Source organism: Chelon labrosus (genome assembly GCF_963514085.1).
Source record: "Chelon labrosus genome assembly, chromosome: 20".
NCBI classification, from domain to species: Eukaryota; Metazoa; Chordata; class Actinopteri; order Mugiliformes; family Mugilidae; genus Chelon; species Chelon labrosus.
Window position 1 is genome coordinate 18,905,804 of NC_140353.1, and position 23,396 is coordinate 18,929,199.

The window sequence follows — 23,396 nt, forward strand, 5'->3', positions numbered from 1 at the left end:
CAGCTACTCTGGACTAATAGACTACTTATCACCCACTGCACTTCCTTCTATATCAGCCACACTGTATGCCACTCTGAATACTAAGAGCTGTATTCAAAGTTAAGTGTATATATTGCAGATATGACGATAAGTGCAGTATGGAGAAGGATGAATTGCTCTCTACAAGGGCCTGTCGTCATTTTATTGTGGTAGTACTTGCACACAGAAACAAATGGCCCCTGAAACACTTGGCAAGCGGAGTGAATCTGATTCAGATCCAGCTGAAAATCACCGAACATGACTGGATGAAGCCGAAGGCCTCAGAGCTGAATCACCACCAACTTTTTGTCGTTGCTAATCAAACAAGAGGAGGTGTTTGTTCGAGTCATTTATTGCTCAGCACACAGACATCCAGTCATCAGTGGCAAGCGGCGGTGCTGTTTGTTAATTAGCGAAGGTTAGAGAGAGAGATAGAGAGAGGGGGAGAGAGAATGGTGTGGTAGGGAAAGAGGGGAAGAGGAAAATGCTCATTAATGACAACCTTGATTGGGGTGTGAAGGACATGGGAGAATCAGGATTAAAGGGATCACAGTGCAAATGCAAATACACACATTCATGCGCGCGTGCACACACACACTCAATACAAAGGCGGCAGAGATCTGATGAAGGTGAGTGGGGGTGTTGTCTCAGTGAAACTTTCTCACACTTTATCACATAAATAAAAGTGCAGCAGAATGATAATTTGTTTGTGGCGTATTACAACATATATATACATTAACACACAAGGCAAACCGAAAAGTTAATTCTGGCAATACACTACTAGGACTTCTTTCTAACAACCTTTTAGATTTAGTAATGGCTGTGACTGTGAGCCTTAGTCATTGTGTCTCTGTTCAGATCTAGTTATAAAATATGTCCTGGGTGATCCGATCACAAGTGGCCAGCTTTGAGTACATACGTTCAAACCTGGCATTAAAATGTGTTTGAATGTGCAACTAGATTGCGTACATTGTTGTATTTAATGGATCGCTACCTACTGCTGTTTCAGAACCACAAACAGTGCTGTTGGTTGTCTGTGCATCATGACCTGAGGACATTAGTTATTTTAGAGACATGAACGAATCTCTCAAAAATCCGACTCTGGAAAGGAGAGTCTTCGGTAGACACCGGTGACAACCGATGAAATGCATGACTTAGCTCCACATGGCTGCTTTGCATACAACAACATGATCACATCTAATTAAACACATGCAGATATGAATTATTTTTTCTTTTGAAGCAATGTGTTTGCGTGTATTGTGTTCACACCGCTGAAAGAATGTGGTCACACATGACCCAGAGCCCCTCCAAGTGTGGTCTAAGTGATTGGACCTCAACTGTGTTCACACCAGTACTTTAAGCCAGCCGGTTGCGATCAGGTTACTCAGGATGGATGTCAGTGGAAGGTCTGAACAGGGCCTTGGCTAGACCTTACTGTCCCTGTGGGGAAATTAATTTTCCCAAACTGTACGTCAACTTTCCATGTCACTACCCAAAAATAAGCAGAGAAACACGATTACAGCCCAGCGCACTCTACACGGCCTCACCCAGAAATAAAAAAACAGCATGCATAGGGTACAACGGAACATCAACGTTACAGACAGATTGGATAGACAGGTGTCAGCATGGAATATGTGGTTCCTCATCAGCTGTGGCTGCAGGTACTAAGCTTTTGTCAAAATAAGCCCCTCTGCACCTGACGGTCCTCTACCTGGAGAGGATCATTTTGTTCATGTTTAGTCATTGTTCATGTCATTAACTGACCCAATTTGGAATACTATGGCCGCACTAATAAAAAAATGTGTTATGGGAATGGGTGGATCTCCTCAGCGAGCTGTATTTTTTGTTCAGTTTGTGTGGTCCATGTGTGGTGTGAACTCATTACTGTGGCATTTCTGCACTGCACTTCCCAGACTTGGACTGTCAGTCAAACCTACACTTTTCATGCTAACCCTGCAATTCTGTTATTTATTCCTGACTGGAACTGGAAACCTGGAAATTACCTGTTTGCCAGCATTGTATTTCCCTGGAGAAGAACTACTAGACTTTTTAAGGACTTAAGGTCTTAAGGTCTTTAAGGGGTTACCCTGTGTCTCTTTTGCATTGTTTTATGACTCTTTAAGTTTTGTGACGATTTTATGTCTCCTATTTGTTGTTTGTCTTTCGTGGTTGTTTTGAGTTTCTTTGTTTTGAGTGTTTGTGGTCAATTTGTGTCCCAGCGATGATTCTTGGTCAATTCGTGGTGTTTTTTTGTCTCTTACCTTTTTTTTTCTCAATCTCTGAAGTCATTTTGAGTCACTTTGTTGTTGTTTCATGTCTCTGTATGGGTGCTTTGTGTGCCTTTGTGGACGTTTTGAGACTCTTATTTCTGGATTTGTGTCTTTTTTACAGTCATTTCACATGTCTTTGAATTAATTTGATTGACTTGTGTTGGAACAGTCATTTCATTTAACAAAAAGGGTCGACATTGGGGACCGCTAAACCTTAACCCTTTCAGGCATGGTGGTCACTACACTGGACATTCAAAAGCCATTTCCTTTAATGTGCATGGGCGTTGTTGCTACAGTTGCATATTAGCAAACACAATGGATGTTGTGTATCATCCCTTACACTGTAACACACGAGCCAGTTAATGAAAGTACTGATACAAAAACCCTCAAAAACCAAGATAGCCAGAATCAAGAAATGCAGAGCAATTTATGAATATCTTACCAATCCTTACATACAAGTGTTGGTAGGAAACTATAACTACAATTAATATTATTGCTGTGACTGTTGTTTTTAGTAATACTTCATCTGCCGGTTTGTAGATGCAAATCCTTTGATATAAGTTTTTTGAATGTAATTTGCAGTTTTTGTAAAAACAACATAATATTTTATGCAGGCTATTTTGCGAGGAACAGTTGGTGTTTTTAATATGTTGTATAGCTCCGATAAAAAGGCCTACAGGATAGTCAAATGATGATGATGCCCATGGCAGTGACGATGAGTGGCTGTCAGGCAGAAAAATAAAAAGGATTAGGACGAGCAATTGTTAAAACATCACTGTCACACATTAGATGGACAGTTTGTCGATCGCTTTACTTATCCTGACTGAGGCTGTCATAATTAATGCGTGAAAGGGTTAAAGTTCCCATCAGTAATCCTTCCTTGGTGGTTTAATCCCATGATGGGACTATGATTTGTGTGCTTTGGAACATGGCCGGGTTTCAGAATCATTAGAGCATCTCTTCCAGTGGTACGTTTCTAGTTGGTATTTAAATGTAGCATTGTGTAGCTGGACTCAATTCTTGTTAGAATATGAGTCTGGTAACACGCCATTTGGATTTCATTGTGGGGCATGTTTCAACCGATACAGAGCAAGAAAATCCTTTGCATTCAATTGGATAGTCCTACAACCAATTAGAGCCATTTTGTTGTAAACAAATTCAAATCCCCGGTGCTCAAATGACTTCACCGTTTTTGTCACCACATGAAGTCCACCAAAACCATTTGACTGGCCCAGCAGAGAAGATCTAGTCCCTGATCCTCGACAATTTTTTAGGCCGGGAAGTTGGTCTGCTGCAGGTTGATATAAATTCTTCATACTCATATACTACCGAATAACAAACCTGGTCTGGTTAGGAAGCCATACACCTTGCTCTGATCTAGTTGTGCGGCCATCTCTCTATATGCTTCTCTCATTTCCCTGTGTAATTACGGAGTTGAAATCTGCTGCGATGTCGAAGGTCACACAATCCCCGTTTTTCTTTGGCTGCCTGTTTGAGTGCAGAGAAAGGAGAGCGGAGAAACAGAGCGGCAGCTAAATAGAGCGCCGGATGACTCATACGCACTGGTGCTAAACACACACACACACACAGGGAGAGAGAGAGAGAGAGAGGGAGAGCTCATGACCCTTGTGACACGAAAGCAGATATCAGCTCATTAATTACACTGAGGAATGACTGTAATGAGAACGAATGAGTGAGAGAGACAGAGGATGACAGGAATGGAAACCAGGAATGGAAACCAGGGAGAATTATCAGAGAGGGAGAAAAAAAGGGAGAGATGAGAGAGCCAGCTAATTAAAATGAGTGCTGAGGTGTGAAAGGAAAAGGGGGGAGAGGGACAAATTTCATTTAGCGAGAGGAGAGAGGTAGGACAGATGATGTAGTCGTCCTGTCACGCTTACACATGACCCCCAAACCTTAAACTCCGTCCCTTATACAGGAAGCATGAAGCTATATGTCACACACATATAGAAGCAAAAAAATAAAATAAATAAATCACCAGCTCAATTTCACACAAACTCTTCTCTATGCAGATGTTTCAACTCGGTGTAGCTCAGGGTAACATGTAGCACCCCTGGGATTAAATGGAATGGTGAATTAACCAAAGGGATTATGGGTAAGGAAGACAAATTAAGCTCTGTTTGTAGTGGTGTGTAAAATACGATTGCGTTTCACACGTGTGCAGCCGGCTTTATCCACTTCTTTGAAATCTATCCACCCAGTAACCCCGAAGGCACCCTCATAGAGCCAGTTTCACCCCTGGCTTGCTCACAGATGAACAACTGGCTATACCCCCGGACGCCACAAATGGATTCTCCACGCACGCCGTACACTGAGACTGATCTCAGGCTGCATTGAAATCTCACTGGGATAACCGGCAGAATGACTTGGCAGCTAGGAGCGATGGCTCGGAAGTATTCATTCAAACTCTTTAAAGGCTGCCAAGAAGCCACTGATTGAGGATTTTTGTGGACTTCTTTTCTCACTCCTGAGCAGCTTTTTCACACTTAATGCACATCCAGTAGTCCGGTGATATGTAGGGCAAATGCTCTACGGCAAACCGTAGATTTTAGTAATAATGGCAAATAATTAGAAATCAATAAGTCAACTTTTATGTTTCATCATTCTGTGTTACAATATCAGGTAGACATTCACGTAAGGTCTTCTCTGGCTAGTCAAAACTTTCGGGGGTCGGAACAAGGGTTGTAACGGCACATGTATTCATATACTGAAGCGTTTGGTACTTAGAGTTTAGGTGTGTACCAAATCCTGAAACTAGTGATGTGTCGTTCGCGAACGAGCCGACTCTAAGAGCCAATTCTTTGTAGTGAACGAGAAGAGTCAATTCCCGTCGGGGAGAACCGAATCTTCAGACGCCCCTGAGAATGCAGACAGGGGCGGGACTTATTTTGATGGGCACCCCAGTCGACCAACCGCATGTGAGGACAGACTAGGATCATACCATTGAGTTAAAAAAGGAAAGGGGGTAGACCCTCCAAAGACAGCGAATGTAGTGGTATAGGCCAGGTACATACAGAGTGATGGAGAGACGGGGGAGCCAGATTTATGGGAAAAAGTGAAGAAATTAGCTAAGACTGGACATTCAAGCTGAGGCATCTGGCATTTCTGAATGCCAACCTGCATTAAAGACTTTTATCCAAAGTGTCATTACTAAAGACTGGTATTGATTTAATTTGTTTGCTGTAGTTCACTTGTTCATTTAATGCTTTGATAAAGGTTAAACAATAGCAACTATATTTTCCTTGTAATGAAATAAATGCAAAAAATTATTGAAATTGAAATAAAGAGCTATTTGGGAGCCATAAGAGTCAGCACTTCTATAGGAGCCGAATCATAAGAGTCGAATCTTTGAAATGAGCCGGACTTCCCATCACTACCTCAAACGCTGGGCAGACATTGATGCAAATTTAATTCAACATGTCTGATGTGTAAGCTCATATTACACTTTTTACCCAGATTTCGTGCACAGTTATAGCCTGTAAAGCTCACACCTCCATTACGGACACAATGTTAATCTACCCTCGTTAGCTGTGTTCAATAACATATCACCTAAAAGCAATCCAAGTTATCGTCTGGGACATGTAACTTCAAGTTAATCAACTATTATCTTTTAGAAGACACACTGTTTTAAGTGTCAAACTAACGTCGTTGGGTAATCACATTTCAAAGGTGACTAACTTGTCTTGGGTTACTGATCACTGGGAAGACAGCTTGTCAGTAATGCGAGCAGGTGAAATGCGCGAGATATCCATTAACTTGAGGTTGTAATGGAAAACAGATGTATAGTCTGAACACAAGCTCTTGTATTATTTATACTGCATAGCTACATTGACATATAAAATAGGCTTTAAACATGTGATGGATAAAAATACTTTTTTATGGGAAAAACTAAACACATGACTATTAGATTGACACCTTGTTTTGTTGTGAACCAAACAAATAAATAAAAATGACCCCAAACAAGTGCAAACTTTGTTCACCTGCCACAAAAAATAAAATTCAAAACCGTTAACTGGGCGTGAAATCCCAATCTGGCAACAGTGAGGCAGATGTGAGTCACTGCAACAGGAGGAAGAAGAAAAAATAAAAAAGCTGGATGTTGAGTTGCTAACTACTGACATCTGGAATGAAAAAAGCTTCTGTTAATATTTACAACTAGATGCTGAGTTGACTCTCTGACTGACTCTCGTAATAGTCAAGAGCTCCTAGTCACCATCTTTACCATGACAAGGATGTGGCATTGGAAGTAGGGAAACTACTCGTGCCAGTCCTGGAGTGTCATCCGGCAGTTTTGCAGTGCCCTTACAGAGTGGTGTCAGGTAGTGTACTGTGGCACTTGTTGTGTTAAAATAGATTAGTCATGTCGGCGTTAGGAAAACACTCCACATGTTGAAATGTTCTCCCACAGTCTCTGATACTCATTGAGGAGAGCGTAAACAGTGCAAAAATCCACACAGACGTACAATCTCAAGAGATTTAGGTGATACAGAAAATTAGACCATTGCAGAGACTACATTTCAACCGCTACTACATTTATCTCCCATATCATTTCTTATGATATATACAGGCCTGTATATTAGCAAATATAGACGCTTATGCAAATCTCATCTTCATTTGTCAGATTCCTGCTGGCTGCAGCTCATTTCACATGGAGCATTTGCTCAGCCATGAATGTACCATGCAAAGATTAAGATAATGTTTTGATATTGATGTTAAGGGATTACAGTATAAATATCTGTGTGTTATCTTACACTTAGTCAGACTTCAAATGGTCAAATGTATAATAAGGAATGTATGGTATGCAAAATGCATAACCCCTATATTATACATCCTTGCTGATACCTTTGGTTTATTCTTTAGTGATATCCATCTAGAAATGTGCAGCGCAAGTTTAATTCGTGTTCGGAACAATATTTATATGTCTCACTGGAATATTTCAAAGCTACTTTGGATAATCCACAGACCTTGCCATTGAACGCTTTCATTTGAATTATTAAATTCCCAAGCTTATTCAAAGGTAAGAAAGCAGGGTTCTTTTCTATAACAGTTCCGTAGCTTCAATTTCGTCCCTTCTTTGGGCCTTTGCAGGACTATGCTGGCTTAACGTCTTGAACCCTGGACTGGCGAAATGAGCATTGCTGGGCTCTATGAATCAGAGACACTCTGGAAAATGAAATAACATAAGTTCACATCAGCAGCTCAGAGTGAGATCTGAAAAACTCCTAATCAAAACCGTATACTGAAAGAGTGAATAACAGCCCTATAATGAGTCAGTCAACAATGGTGCAAATGAGCTTGTTCTAAAAAGTCTCGACTGCAACTCTACTAACTGTCAACTAAAACAAGTCATAATTTTAGTAGTTCAAAAATGGTGTTAGGTGACATTTTAGCAGATACAGCCTGGTCCCATTACAGAAAGCTCCAATGTGAAATTTGACTGAGAGCTCCAGATGAGCTACTAAACAATAGTCAAGTTTCAACCTGTTTCAAAGGTGCTCCTTTACATAAACTACAATGAGACATTATCTTTCACAATACAACTTATTAGTGATCATTTAAGTTTACATTTACAATGTACATAATGTCAAATTATTTCCAAAGGGTCATTATGCGTACGACATTGACTGTATTTGGGCTCAGTGTCCATAGCGTCTTCTAAATGCTTGGAAAGAGAGAGTTAAGGTGATTGATATTCGGTTGGTTGTAATCCGCAACAAACTGCTAGATGCCACTAAATCCTATAAACTGGATATTTAGTCCAAGAAAAAAGAAGGCCCAAAAGAAAAAAAAATGATTTGCATCATTAATGTTCCAAGGTACAGGCAGGAGAGTCCCTTGCAAGAGAGCACATATTAAAGAAGGATTTGCACAATCAAGACAAAGATGAAACAAAATGCTTTGCGCCCCAGTGTTTGAACCCTCTGCACGCTGATTTTAATTCAAAGGGTTGAGGAGATTATAGCACACTGCTGTTGTAAAACCTTTCAGCTCCCCTTTTTCGTTTACTCAAGTGAATTAATAGGTTACACCGTCTTCTGTGCCTTCAAGCATGCACCTCGGTTGCTCGTACCAGCACCTAATGCATAACAAAAATGCACCAATGCCCAAGCCACTTAAACCAACCTGCCGCCTTCCTCTTCTCTCGCTTCTACTCCCTGGCTTTTTTTTTCTGTGTGTCCACCAGAGTAAACCTCATGCTTCAAGCTAATGGCTTTACCCACTTGAACAACAGAGGTCAGCCGCTGCCTAAATACATCTCAATTACTCTTTATTCAATTAGTGCACTTTATATTGCTGCGCTGAGCAAGGCCAAATGCAAACAAGTAAGATGAATCCTAACCTCACCAGGATGCAACTTGTCTAAATGTATGCTGTGGTTTCAAATCAGAAGCAGAAACCCTGATGTATTCCGTGTGCGTACAGACATACACATGGGAAACAATGGGTGATTGATTTCAGATGGAAAGGATTGCTGAGAGTGCAAAACAGTTGTAGCTAGTGAGCTAATTGAGCTAATGCTAGCTCCATTAGTTGGTTAGAATTGCTGCCTCCAGCTGACTGGAAGAAGTCTGCTAAAGGGTCTTGAATTAACCCTTACCCCTCTAAAAGATCAGATATTAAAACACAGGACAACATTCAGCAAAGAAGCTATCTTGCACCACTATGACCAAAACGGATATTGCGTTGTTGTGCTTCATTTCTCTTGAATCAAACTTGGCGGATGTACCGTACAGAACTGTGAGAGCAGGTTCACCGTCAGAGTTACTGGCTACAAACACAATATCATGCCAAAAGGCCAACATTAACGCTTCATGCCCAAGGCAAAAATTCAACACCCTGACCGGTAAGATTAGACTCCTATTCGTTTTAGTGTAAGCCCTGTTTGGATCAAGCCCCACAAATGAAGCCGGGCTGTGAGGAGATTTTAGCCTGTAGCAGCCACATGAGTATTGCAAGCTCAATGAACACTAGCCACACACAGACAGTCACTGAAAACCTTGTACCTGTTAAACAATGAATACAGAGCGAAGTACTACTTTGATTCTGATATATTCATTCCAGAATCTGAGAAAATCCTGTTCTTGCTTTGTCATAGAAATCTGGTCCAAATGGAGATGCACCAAGTCGAGTCAGATGCTAAGCGATATGTTAGCAGATGCATAAACTAAGACTATTTTCCATCTGAAAAACATCTTTAAATTCTATCCTTCCACAATTCCATTAGCTCCACAACCTTAATGTACAACCTTGATCTCTATGGATAAGAGATGAGACACATGGGTGAATTGTAAAATACAGTAAGGCTCTAGTTCCCATCACCAATCAAGACTGAACTCAGAAAAACTGACATTTTTACTTCTGCTCAATCAAAACTCCAAATTGGAAGTAGAAGCCTTTTAATGAGAAGCCTTATTGAACTTGTTCAACTGTAAACGTTCTTCAAACTTCTTAAAATGGTGTTCGGTTGCCTTTTAATAATGGATATGGCGTCGTCTGGTTAACCGGATATCAAGCAGCAGCCCACAGCAGTGTCACCTCATTACAAGTTCATGGTTTGCAGCCGAAACCTAAATGCAGAATATTTCTTATGCAATGGCTACAATTATTAACCTACTGTTGCCCGTTGCTGTCCAGGGAAGCTGTTTAGCACGCGATCAATTTCAACGCATCCACTTTATTCCTACTGCATTTCTCATCGCATCAAGTCTGAGAAATCCTTCGTTTCATCACAACGCCCCCATGACTAAACTGGATTTAATGGGTGAAATCAAACCAATCAAATACTGGTACACTCATTCAGATGATTTATAGGAGGACTGGAACTGCCAGGAATACGAGACGCCAAGGTCAGACTGAGTGGAACGAGACGACGCACATGCTTAAAGCCTCACACACAAATGCAAAGGCATGTTTAATGCAAACACACTAAATGTATCACAGACACATGCGCACCACTTGAGTATTGATTTTAGATCCAGTTATAAATGCACTCCTAGGCATTATGAGTATGAGTGGGAAGGGAAGCAGCGAGAGAGGGGGTGGGGAAAGAGAAAGAGAGAGGACGAGGTGTAACACGAGCTCTTGGCGGCGTGGAACTTTAAGTGGCTGATTCATGGCGGTGCTGTGTAATATCTGGTCTACAACGCTATTACTGCAACATTACACCACGGCGCTATTTTTCAAAACACAACCAGAGTTCATCCATCACTGGCGGCTCTCAGATGGTATCATGATCGCAAGACCATTTCTATGCCATAACATTGCTATCGCTATCCCTCAAATAGCATACGAGTGCATACATCAGTGCTGCTGAAGAGTTTCTGGTGTGAAATGGTTCCTCAGCTCATTGTTTTACGAGGGATCAAGGGCCGTTGGTGTCTGCGGTTTAGACGCTAAAGGAGTCCATGCAGCCCGTGCCAGGGATACAATCTTGAATTAAGTTATTTCAAATGCATTAGCGCACATACCCTCTCCTGCAGCAACGGCAGGAGAGCACTATAGGTGCAGAGAAATGACTCCCATTTAGTGTTTGATTGGTTCGTCCACGTCTTTTGTCCAGAGCAATATTGCTCATTCATACCAAAAAGCAACACCCTTGTCATGTGAATTCCAGGTGAGCAACACCCACCCATTTAAACCGCAAGAGTCCAGTTGCCAGTTTATTTTTTATTTTTTTTAATTTTTTAATTTATTTCTTTGGATATGCCATGACCTGGTTGACTAAGAACCTTCACCTTCAATTCATGGCCCCCATAAGATGAATCCTGAGAAATATATGCTTATTTTACTAACAAAGATTAACTATTTGATGGAATGCCATGCCATCTGGTACATGTGTGTATTGTAAGAATTTTAGTGCTCCATAGACTTTTCATCTAGTGCCATCACCAGCTAAAAATTTGTCCAATTTTGCCTTGTGTTAAAATAACCGTCCAAATGCTAAGCTATACTTAGTGCAAATGCATACATTATAGAATTCCTGACATACCACTGTTAATGTTGTTATTCTCAGCATGTTAAAGGGAAACTACCGCATTATCTGCTGCGTAACTTGTTCATTTCACCAATATTTTGTTATCGTATGGTTTGTCCACAACCTCAGAATCAGGAAAAATATTCAGCCATGTTGCAAAAAACTAGAAGTAGCAAATTACAGGTAAACAAGCCGACTGTCGCGGGTGCGCACGGCGCTCAGAGATGACATCATCCAGGTCAGAAGACATCATCCGGGGTCTGTAGGTCAATCTACAGACACCAGCTGGTGATAACAGGTAACTCCGGACTCAACGGGGTATAGCACTAGCATACGATAACAAAATATTGGTGAAATGAACGAGTTACGCAGCAGATAATGCGTTATTTAGAGGATGCAATTCGGTGCACCAGTCACTCCCACTATATGGATATACGTGGATCTAAATATCTCCCAAATGACTACAAATGACACAAAAGTTATATGGGTGAGTAAACAATCGTATTTTATGCCAGAAATAAGGTCCAGGTTGTAAAAAACAGTAGTTCCCCTTTAAGTTTTAGCTATTTAGCAAAGAGTACTGCGGCTGTGAGTTTGTACAGGGAAGCCTTTTGAGGTGTTTTTGACTTCTGTCTTTTAAAAAAAGTTGTAATCCACAGATACTCTGAGACGCCTCTAGCATTACATACTTTCCCACCCACATTTAATCCTGTGGGGTGAGTTTCCTGCTATGGGCTGATCAAAAAAACGATTTATGTAAGATACAAGCAATTAACAGTTATAATTTTTCCAGTAACCCGTGCTACTTGTATAGGTCTTACGCTGCTGTAATGCCCTTCCTGTACAAATCCAGACGGTAAAGGAGCTAAAACCAGAGAATGCTTGTCATGCTTACTTACAAAATAAAATGATTATCCCATTATCAAGACATCCAGCTCGTCTTGCATCTGCTCCATGACACGACACTATCTTAAAACATTCAGGTCAATTTTCTCATGGTAGACTTGATCAATACAAGCCATGCAATTCCAATCTGCAATGCCTCATATAACGTAACTGTACTTAAATGCATACCGCTGTAGCATGTTTAATGTGCAGCTGGTGACTAATAAGCGTTGGTTACGGCCATGAGTACAGCTCCAAGGCAGTTCGCTGATCTTCTGCAGTGCTCTGTTAAGGTTAACGCGCTTTGTGTCTGTTTTGCATCCGTGTCTTTGCTGGGTGCACTAAACAGGTGCATAAAAGAAGCATTTGTCGGAGGTTTAGCCTTCGCTACAGTGCAGTGACAGACTAGTGAATCCCTACTGAAAGGCAGCGGCGTTTTGATAGAAAGCCTTTTTGGATTTCGAGACTCAGCTCTTGCATAAAGAACACACTCAGCGTCACGCAAACAAGAAGCCTTTTACTATTCATGAGGTTCATGAGTTCAGCTGTAGTTTAATGTATACATTTAATATTGAGGAAATGAAGTGAGGCTGTCCTTTGTTGGTTAAACCAAAAGAAGAAAGCTCTTGGAACAAAAATAACTGGATGAGTTCCTGCTAAATGTTTAATTCACTGAGGAATAGAAAAGAAAAAGGGCAAATAACAATGAATCAGTGAACCTAATCAACAAATTGTTGTGGGTACAGACTGGTCCTGGTAAAGGCTCCTCCATAGTTGAAAAGTTTACAAGGTGTTACTATAGAATAATACAACAATCTTTTCCTTTGACATATATTCTCTTTGCTGTAGTATATTTTCATCCTCACAAGGACATAAACATGTTTGATGTTGATAAAATGACGCTGTTTACTTCACTTTCTCCTTCTAAACTGTCACAGCACATGGATTCATTCTCCTACCAGAAGCATAAAGAAGTTTATTTCTGTACCAAGAAAAAAAAACCCCTAGTAATCAATCCCATCATTAATGCTTTATCGCTTACACTGGGAAAACCAGGGAGAAGATAATAGAAGAGTTCATAATATACATACAGAAGGAAACACTACGGTAGCCCTGAAGGTGAAAACACAACGACATTTCACAAAAAACGACATTTCACAAAACACAACGACATTTCAGATTACGGAAAAAGGTAGGGACAACACTTCTTGTTTCTGATTGGACAGAACCCGACAGTGTAACGTAATTTCCTGTTTCTACTCTGCTGTGTCCGTGCACGAGTTTTAAACTGCGTCGGAAAGAATGGAGCACAAGATGGCATTAATAGAGGAATATTTTGAAAGAGGACATGTCATTCTTGATATGCTTTCAACCCATCATGACATTACCATGTCCCTCGGAACCCTAAAAGTACGGTTGAAGGAGTTAGGACTGAGGAGACGGGGCAACTACGTCCTCATCGTGCGTCCCCCTTGGCCTTGTTAAATAATGCCAATGTCTGTGCAAGACATGCAAAAATTTGGCAACAACTCATACTTCTCTCCACAGTGTGGACAGTACACGTTGGCTGCCTTCAAAGCGCATCACAGTGTCTACACTTCCGCGTAGCATCACAAAGCATCATTTCTTGACTGGCAGCGAAACGACAAATCATATCAGCTTATATTTTAGCACGGGTCCTGTCCAATCAGAAACAAGAAGTGTTGTCCATACCCTTTCCGTAATCTGAAATGTTATTGTGTTTTGTGAAATGTTGTTGTGTTTGGACCTTCAGGGCCACCGTAAAACACACATGCATTAATTTTATACCTTCTACCCGGAAGGTCCCTGAAAGTAGTCAGGTCCATATCCTTTATAAAGAGAAAAATAATGGCATTTTTGGAAGGTTGCAGAGCGTTGCAAGTTCATTAAAGAGTACACAGTATTACTACTGTATGGCTAAAATGAGTGTTTAAGCTTGGTTGGGTGTCTGTCGCATTAAATATGGTATACGTATAGTTTTCTAATCTCACTTTTGCCTAATGATGGGAACAAGGAGACTTTTTTTAATAATTAAAAATTCTCCCAAAGTATTTCTAATCTATAAATCCTAGAGGATTTGTTTTTAATTGGAAATGCTGATGTAAACACACGTACACTATCAGGAGATCTGAAGATATTTTGTGTTGGCATTCGTAGTATCACAAGGAATCCAGGAGAGACTACTTGGTTTAAGGTTAACCTGCACATGTTCATTGTTATTGTAGTTATATAGCCTTGCAATCATTTTTGAATACTGCATATGTAGTACCCATTAATTCCAGTATTTTTCAGAGAAACTGCAAATGTTTTGGTTTGATATTCATTTCACTATGCAATTCAATTTACATTACAGAAACTTACTGTTATTTGTCAATTTATCAAAGTGAACATGATACTCTTGTCATTACAGATGATTTCTATGTAACAGACTGTTTTACATGTTGCATTTGCTAAAAATGCTGTGCACTGTAAATGTGTCTTTAATGATATGTCTTTAATCTATCTTGAGCTGTTTTAGTCCACTCGGGAGTGTACAACTATGGAGAAATTACACACAACCAAAAGCGATGATACCCTTTACCAGTATGAATGGTTCATAATCCAAATACAGTGTAGTTCTCAGACAGAGAGAGATATTGAAATCAAGTAAAAGTGAACCATGGAAATCATAAAAACATGATGAAACATCACAATGTTGGTGAAACTGGTATGACTATGAAGTCAGTCAGAAAAAAAAATGACAAAAAGACTAGTGGGAAAGAAGATACGCATAAAAAGGATTTATTTTCATAATGAGCTCTCTCGGGTGAAAAAAGTATTAATCGTGAATTGGCATAGGGAAATGAATATTTTATTTAAGCAGTCTAAATTAGGTCAGGCTCTTTTATATTATGTTATGAGAGACAGGCACTGACAGTAATAGACTTAAATACAGTAGTAAGAGAAGCAAGATCACATAAGACCGACAATAAAAGACAGAAATGAGAGGTGAACAACAGATGATCCTGTTTCAATTCATGTCTCCAAAAAAACTTTAAGCACACTTTTGGCACCTCTTGTGTTCATAGCTTCAATGCACCTCATAAAATACTAATGATTTAAAACATTTATCACTTTGCCTCATTACACAGCAATAGAAGGTGTAACCTAAATGACGAGCGTGAACAATTTGGCTGTCAAAGACGCCTCTGTAGGTTTTCAAATGAAACAGAAACACCTGATTTTAGGTAATTTTGGGATAATTAAATAAGACCTGAACACACCACTGACAGATTATTACCATATAAAATTGATCTACAAAGTTCCACGCAACCAGCAGAAATGTCAGAGCAACATTAGCATTCATTTTGCATCATGTTTCTGGCTGCTGATGAACATAAAACCTTTCTCCTTTTGCCTCTGTTTTGGTCTCCACCCCCGCAGACTCTTATATTTAGCTTTACTAGTTGGCAGCTTTGGTAGGAGGAACCTTTTTCCTTAACATAGTTTGTCGGGGAACCACTATGAAATCTTCACCGAAGAAACAGAACTTTTTACTTTAAGAAGCGTTGCAGAGCTTTAGCTGAAATCCTGAGAAGCTTAAACTGTGATCTTACTGAACCTGATCAAAAACACGCTGTGGGTTGAGTTTTAATAGGCTAACTAATTCAGACTGGTCCTAGTGAAGAACCTTCCAGAGTAAAAAAGTTGAAGTTGGACATTTAGAGTTTTACCACGCACAGAAACACCCATAAATCAGGGACATGGGGTATTTATCAATACCAAACACGCAAACTTCAGATATGAAGTTTGGACTTGACAAGTTAAATTCCAAAGTATAGACAGCCTAACTGATGATGCATTCTGGGATACCTGGCTGTACCAAACAGAATTGTTAAAATGGGTAGGGCAAGTACACGTATGGATATTTGGACTGTACTGGATGGATGTGGACTGCCAGATGCATAGTATGAACTGGAATAACAATTGGGCGGCAACTGATGATGTTTCAGAAGTTTACAAGAACACAGCAAATTGAGAAATGCCCAGGAACTCATTCCAGGCTTTAGCCAAGCAATCCCTCTTTGTGATATGTAGTACACCCCCAGAAATCTATCTCATGAAGTAGTATCTGTTGTCTTCCTGTGTTTTTCTTTTGGTTCTGCTGTTGTAAACAATCCACTCAGCCGGTTTAACTTGCAATTCCTCCTTTACAATTAGTGCATTTGGGAATAGGGACATCGAATTGCTCACAACTTGCTGAACCCAGCGTGGCAAAGTGCCGCGTAAAAGATGCCTAATGCACACACTTAGTTGAGAACAGTTGACTGAGCGGGACCATTTCCTCTTCCATTACTCTAGCTGCTGAGAGCATTATATTGTGGGACATGAGCATTATTTTTGAGATTTTTGCAACAGTATTATGTGACAGCATATTGATAATTTCACGAGAAATAGTCTACATAAAATGCGATCATCTGCCAGTTTTTCGCGAGTAAAATACATCGATTGACTGTGCAAAATAGTCACGTTCGTTCACTGATCTTTTGTTGATATGCATTTGGAATTTATAGTTAATTAGCTGTTTGTGTGTGTTTGTGTCGGCGCTATTATCTGGAAATGTCTCCGTCTTACGCCAGTGAGGCACGTTTGATTTGAATGGATGGAGAAAGTGAGCCGGAGACAGAGAGAGAGCGCGAGGCAAAAGGTGGGAGGATGACAAACAGTTTCCATCATCATCCTCGAGGCAAGAGGAGGCTGCACGCTTACATAAGAACACACACACGCGCACACACACACACACAAAAAGCAGCACACATATGCGTCCCCACACGCTCGCAAACACACACAAAGGCCTTGATTTTGTTTGTTTATATGCAGATCAGTAAATGAGGCTGGCCTACGGAGCAAAAGACCGTGGGAGGGCATGGCAAACATATTATGGCATTAGCTTGTAATGACACATTGTCGGCCCGTGCGCGCTTTGTGTGTGTGCGGCGTCTGAAAATAGACCGTGTGAGAGCACAACGGGGAACGTGGAAGCATAAAACTCCGTCTCTCTCATCTCTGCGCCTTTCTGTCTCTCGTCTTATTTTCTACTGCACTGCACTGGTGCATTTGACAGAGGAGATAGCACTTAGTGTGTGTCTGAGCGTGCGAGGAAGGCAGGCATTTCAGTTGGAATGTTAACCAAAAAGCAGCCGCCTTCCTTTTTTTTTTATTTCTCCTTCCAAACAATTAAAAATGAAACAGCAACATACTCAATGAAATCTCACTGAAAGGATATTTCCTACAGGAGGAGCAGCTTCTTTCTCCCAAACGTCTCCCCGTCTCTCTGCCAGGCCCTCCCATCCCAACTATTGACTTTTTTTCCCGTCTTGATGCAGAAGCAATCAAACACCTACAGCCTCTAACAATCTCCCAGAAGCCCGTGTAGTTCTGAATGTGAATTCCTTGACTGCTTTTTCCAAATATTTTATTTCACTAGAAAGAAGATCCTGGCAGACGTTACAATTTCGCATATAAGGGCAGCTGTCAAGTTATTTGAGACTTTAGCAAGTCTGGTAATTAATGCATATGTAATTCTCAAATTCTTAATTAACGGTATCCACCCCGAGGCAGATTATAATATATGTAAAGATTATAGTGCCCCCAAGCAGTAGAGGTACATCTGGGAATCTTAAGTATACACTGCTTGGAATGTGGCATGACAATCAGAATTTATTAAAGTATGTTACTGGGAAGGAGCTTTATGGCCTTTGGTGGTGTTTAATGCTTCATGGCTTATTAGAAATCTCCAAACTGCAAATGATCAGAGATTGATCCACTGGGTCTAATAACATTTGGGTAGTCCACAGGAGTTGTAAATTTTTTTTTTTTTACTTTTCGTTCATCCCATGCATGTGCTTGGAGCCAACAAGATGTTTGTTTGTTTTGCTTGTACATGGTGTCTACTGGCTTGAGAGGGACAAATGTGGATGCTCCACGGGTCCAAAATTGTGGACTGGGAAACAATTTTTGGTATGAGAATGAATGAGGTGCCATTTTGTAAGACGATACGCTGTCTTCAATGTGGATTTTAAAATGAATACTGAAAAAATTATCTTAAAGATGTTTTCTTTTGCGGTTAATATTCTCCTAAAAGCATGGTGAAATTAAACGCCAGGTACAGCTAACACAAATCACCAAAATGAACAAAAAAAATCATCCACCCAACCACCCAACTCTATATCCAACCACAAACAAAAAAAAAAACACCCAACTGAATGTTAATCTGCCCATCCTAAAGGGCTAATTGATTCTTTCAAAGCAGCAGGTTAGCAAAATACTTCTTTAAATTGGCTTCTAAATACCATCTGTGGAGGTGTCCAAGAAAGCATTAGACAAAGTAGATATCTATTTTAAAGTCAACCGACAAGCACTTACAAGCTCATTCTACAAACCTTTAGTTGAATAACACAATCGATAACACGTATAAATGTCCACTTCATCATGACACCCACTTCTGAAAGCCTACGTCCTTGATTGCCATCTCTATCAGAACATTTAGGTAATTACTGGTGTTTACACTGACCAGGCATAACATTAGGACCACCTTCCTGATATTGTGTAGGTCTCCCTTGTGCCTCCAAAAACAGATGTGACTCATCTCATGGGCCTTCTGAGGGTGTCCTGTGGTGTCTGGCAACACAATGTTGTTAGTGGGGGCCTTTGGGTCCTATGGGTTGAGGGGAGGTGCCTCTGTGGATCATCCAGCAGATACTTGATCAGTTTGGGATCTAGTGAATTTGGAGGCCAGGTCAACACCTTGTGCTGTTCTTCATGTTTTTTGAGTTGTTTTTGTGTGTGTGCCTGTGTCAGGCTGCATCCTGCTGGGGATGGCTGCTGTTACTGTTGTGGCTGATCGGTGTATACTCTGAGGTGGTTTGTGCCATTTTCTTTGTATACAAAGTATGGTAATTGGTAGTTTTTAATCCTATAGATGAAATGAAACAAACCAAACATCCATACCTGCACATTAGCAATAGTATAGGTTATCACTCTACTCTCTCTACAGTGCAATACTGAAGCATTTGTCTTTACATATTGCCTTGTTTTCCTGGTATGGCTGCCCTCTTCTCATTTGCCTGCGACCCAGTAATTACCACCATTACTTGTTAAATTTATAGTCATGACTCAGTAATTGATGGGCAGCTCTGTACCTTACATCCCCTGAGGGACTCAGTCAGAGCACAGTATCGTCAGCTCCATCAATAGTCAGAGCTCAGCATTGACAGCTGACTCCTAACTGTCAGACTGAAGGATTTTTTCAACACGCCAACATTCCTTGGAAATTCTCCCTCTACTCTCTCCACATCTAAAACATTTTTATCCTTTGTTCTTCCTTCATTTGCGCAATCAATCAGTCATTCTCTGTCATCATTGGCTTTCTTTTCCTGACTAATGTATTCACTGTTCTACTATTTTTCTACGATAACTTCATTATTGGCTGCTCTTTGCCACATGCTTACACAAAACACAGGTCGAACACATAAACAACTACCTGAATGCACAGAGCAGGAGTTTGAATCTATCAAAGTTCACTTTCTTTCCAGGAATATGCAGTATTCAGTCGAATAAATTGTATCGAGAGAACCGAAGGGCGGAGATCTCAGCTGTTGGACGCACACCAGGCTTTTACTTACAATAAAACGGTTTTCTTTGCAACCTTCAGAACACTTGCGTTAGCATTGTTTGCCTTGCACAGATGTAAACATGAAGTTACACTGAGGTCTATTTGAAATTCTCAATAGCTCATTGAAAATCCCCAAATAAGAAGAAGACATATGTCGGTAAAATGTGAAACTCTTTTCTTTGCTTCAATCACTGACCAGATCCCAATGTAAAAAAATTTAAATGCAGAGCAAAAATACAATAGTGAACAAACTGTGGCCCTGCTCCCAGTGTGTCCTTCGTCCCGGTGTTGTCAAAGTTGCAAAATAAAGACTTTTTATCCCCTGTGAGTCCTGCTGCTGTGTTGTGGCCTGTGAGGACAGACTTTAGACACAGTCAAGTTTGACACAGACCCTTGTAACTGCCGGTCCCAAGCCAATGAGATGTTTATTTCCCGCAGGAAAAAAGAATAAAAAAGATGTCTTGACCTTATAATTCCCAACTAAGCTGCTTAATAAGAAATGAGATACAGAGAGAGAGGGGATGGACACAAAGAGACAGGAGGATCTGTGGCGTGCAAGCGGCCTGTGGCAGGGGGGCTGGGGTTAAATAATTTAAACCCATCCAAACATGAGCACACTCTTTCATTATTCACACGCAGAACGTTTAAAACACAATCACACGCACGCACACACAAATACCAAATTCAATGTTGCCCCGATTGAAAAAATTTAAAACAAGTGAAACTTTAAGAAACTTTAAGAGATGCACGTCGTGCACAAGAGACGGAGGGAAAAGAACAAGAGAGAACGAACGAAGTTAAGGTGAATCACAGCTCGAGACGCGGCTGAGCAGGACACAGCGGCCAGGAAGGGAACTATTAAACTTGCATAAACCTTTTTCCTCAATGTTTACCTTGCTCCGGTTGTCCCATCGTGTCATAGCAACAAAAATAGTAGTAGAGCACTTTAAAGTGAGCGCAGTCAGGAGGGCGTTGTCTAGTCAACCGTCTTTTTTTCCCCAGCACTCTCTGTCCCATAAGCCAACAGTACATATGCAATAACCTTTTAGATATTATTGTAGAATTCATTTAGCCTTGCAGGGAGAGCCGTGTCCAAGGTGCCCTTGAGCAAAGACTCTCCCACTGCCCTGCCTGCTCCACTGAAGCGGCTCAGCTGGTAAAAGCAGCAGAGTGAGGATGTACTCGGCAGCTCCCAGGTGTCAGTGTGTGATGAACTGTATGAATATGCTGCAACAGAACATAATGAAAAAATATTTGCCATATAAGCTTGTGAAGACACACTGTTGGTCCGTGTAGTATATGTACAATATCTGCTGTATGCTGCACTTCCTCAGACGAAAGTGCACAAAGTAAGATTAAATCAGCTGTAAAATGAATGAAAGCAATAAATACAAGTGCAAGACAAGACATGCAGATGTTTTTCTTTTATGTAAATTGAATTTGAAAAATGTGCGGGCAGCCTTACAGGCAAATACTATACAAACAATCTTATAATAATAAATACATGGGTAAGATTAGGGGATGGTCATGTTTGAAAGAAATGAGTACGCTTACTCTGAAGGAGGAAACAAACAGAAGTCTCCAAATGGCTGTGACCAGTGTTTTGTACCATGTGTGATAAATTCCATGTGAACTAGAGTGAATATGGTCCACCTTTATTAATACAGGAATTAACATGTGAGAAACAGTCTGGGACAATGGCGAAAAAAAAAGCCACTCTCAGAACAGCTCGTCCACTCAACTCGCACGTTGAATTTATATCAGACTCTTATACGTTACATTAAATCGTGATACAACTTGAGGAGAAACATTTCTTATTCATCGCAGGGCAGGCGAGTCAATCGGTTTTAATGAACATCAGCGGCTCTTCTGCATAAGCTCTCTCAAGTGGAGGAAGGATTCAGATCTGCTCTTTCATCAAGTACCCCAGGCTCAATTTGCTCAACATGGTTTCGTGAACCCTGGGAGATTTTGCCTAAGATTTTATACATAACTTGGTAATTTGGCCCCACAATGTAACACACAGTAAGCCAGCAACTTTGAGGAATTAATCCCCTTTAGTGAACCACAAGTTAGCCTCTCAGAGTGCCTACTCGGAATTCCAAGTTTCAAAAAGTAAAATGGGAGGTAGAGTCTACCAGGCTGCTCTCTTGTGGAACCAGCTCCCAGTTTAGGTTCGGGAGGCAGATACCCTCTCTACTGTACATTTAAGACTTTACTTTTTGAAAATGATTATACTAGGGACTGGCTCGGGTGACCCTGAACCATCTCTTATAGGCAGTTTATGCTTCTGCGTCAATTTAACGCCATAGCTACAGCGACACCCCACACCCCACGCAGACCGTAACGCTGTAGCCTGACATGCACCTCCCCAAAAAGGTAACTACACGTCATGGCAACGCAGACTGCAAGAGCCATGATTGGTCCACTGGGGAGTAGCGTATTTCTGCTTTAGCATTTCCGGCTCCTTCTCCACCGCTGCAATTTTCGAATTGATTGTTTCGGATCAATATAGATGGAACAAATCGAGGAAAGACTGGCTGACTGGCTCGAAGGTACAAGCATTTGTACGACTCGTATTCGGTTTCAGTCGCCATTGTTCAACGTGAAGCAGGAAGGAAGTAGAAAGTGAAGCAGGAAGTAGAAACAAAAATTAACCCGACTGGCAAAAAAGACACAGCGGCGACAAGCGTTTTTGCTGAGCGAGCCAGACTGATGAGCACACAAGTATAAATGTCTCGCACTGGTGTAGGCTACGCCATCTGTCTCCAGCAGAGGTATGAACTGCACTTTAGTCATGTTGCTTTAGGTCTAGGCTGCTGGGGGACTTCCCATGATGTACTCAGCACCTATCCTCTAATTATTTCAGTCTCACACTGAGCACCTATCCTCTAACTTGTTATCTAACTTGTTGTTATCTTTTCTTCTCTTTTACTATTCATGCTGCTGCTTTTTACTGTATACCATGTTAATAGCTCTCTCCATCTCTCTTTCCCTCCCCTCCCCTCCAATTCTCCTCCATCTTCTTGTTAGTGTGCCCTGCCTGGAGCTGTGTGTTTCTGACCTGCGGAGCTGCATACTACTCATCTGTGGCCCCGGTCTCAACATCAACCCAGTCTTAATGGCCTGCAGTTATCCACTCCTACGTGAATGGACCATTCTCCAACCTAACTTTGATACCGCTTATATTCAATCATTATACCATAAGCACAGTGGTAGAATAGTTTTATGCCCCCGTGCTGCTGTTTACATTCATTTTCAGCCTCTCATGTGACACGCATCAGCTGTATCTTGCACCCTTGCTTGTATCGCAATTCGAGTCTACATGAACACTCAAGTCAGATGTACGTCTATCTTGTTCCTCCTTCTGCTCTCTGTTTTTCTTTCTATACCTGGCTGGCCTCAAAATGGGTTCTTGTCAAGGTTTCATCCCATTAAAGGGAGTTTATCTTAGATTTGGTGCATGCTCTAGTTTCTGGTTTCAGGCTCTGGCTTCCAAAAAACCTTTTTGAAACAATTTGTATTGTTATTGAAACTCTATAAATGAAACTGA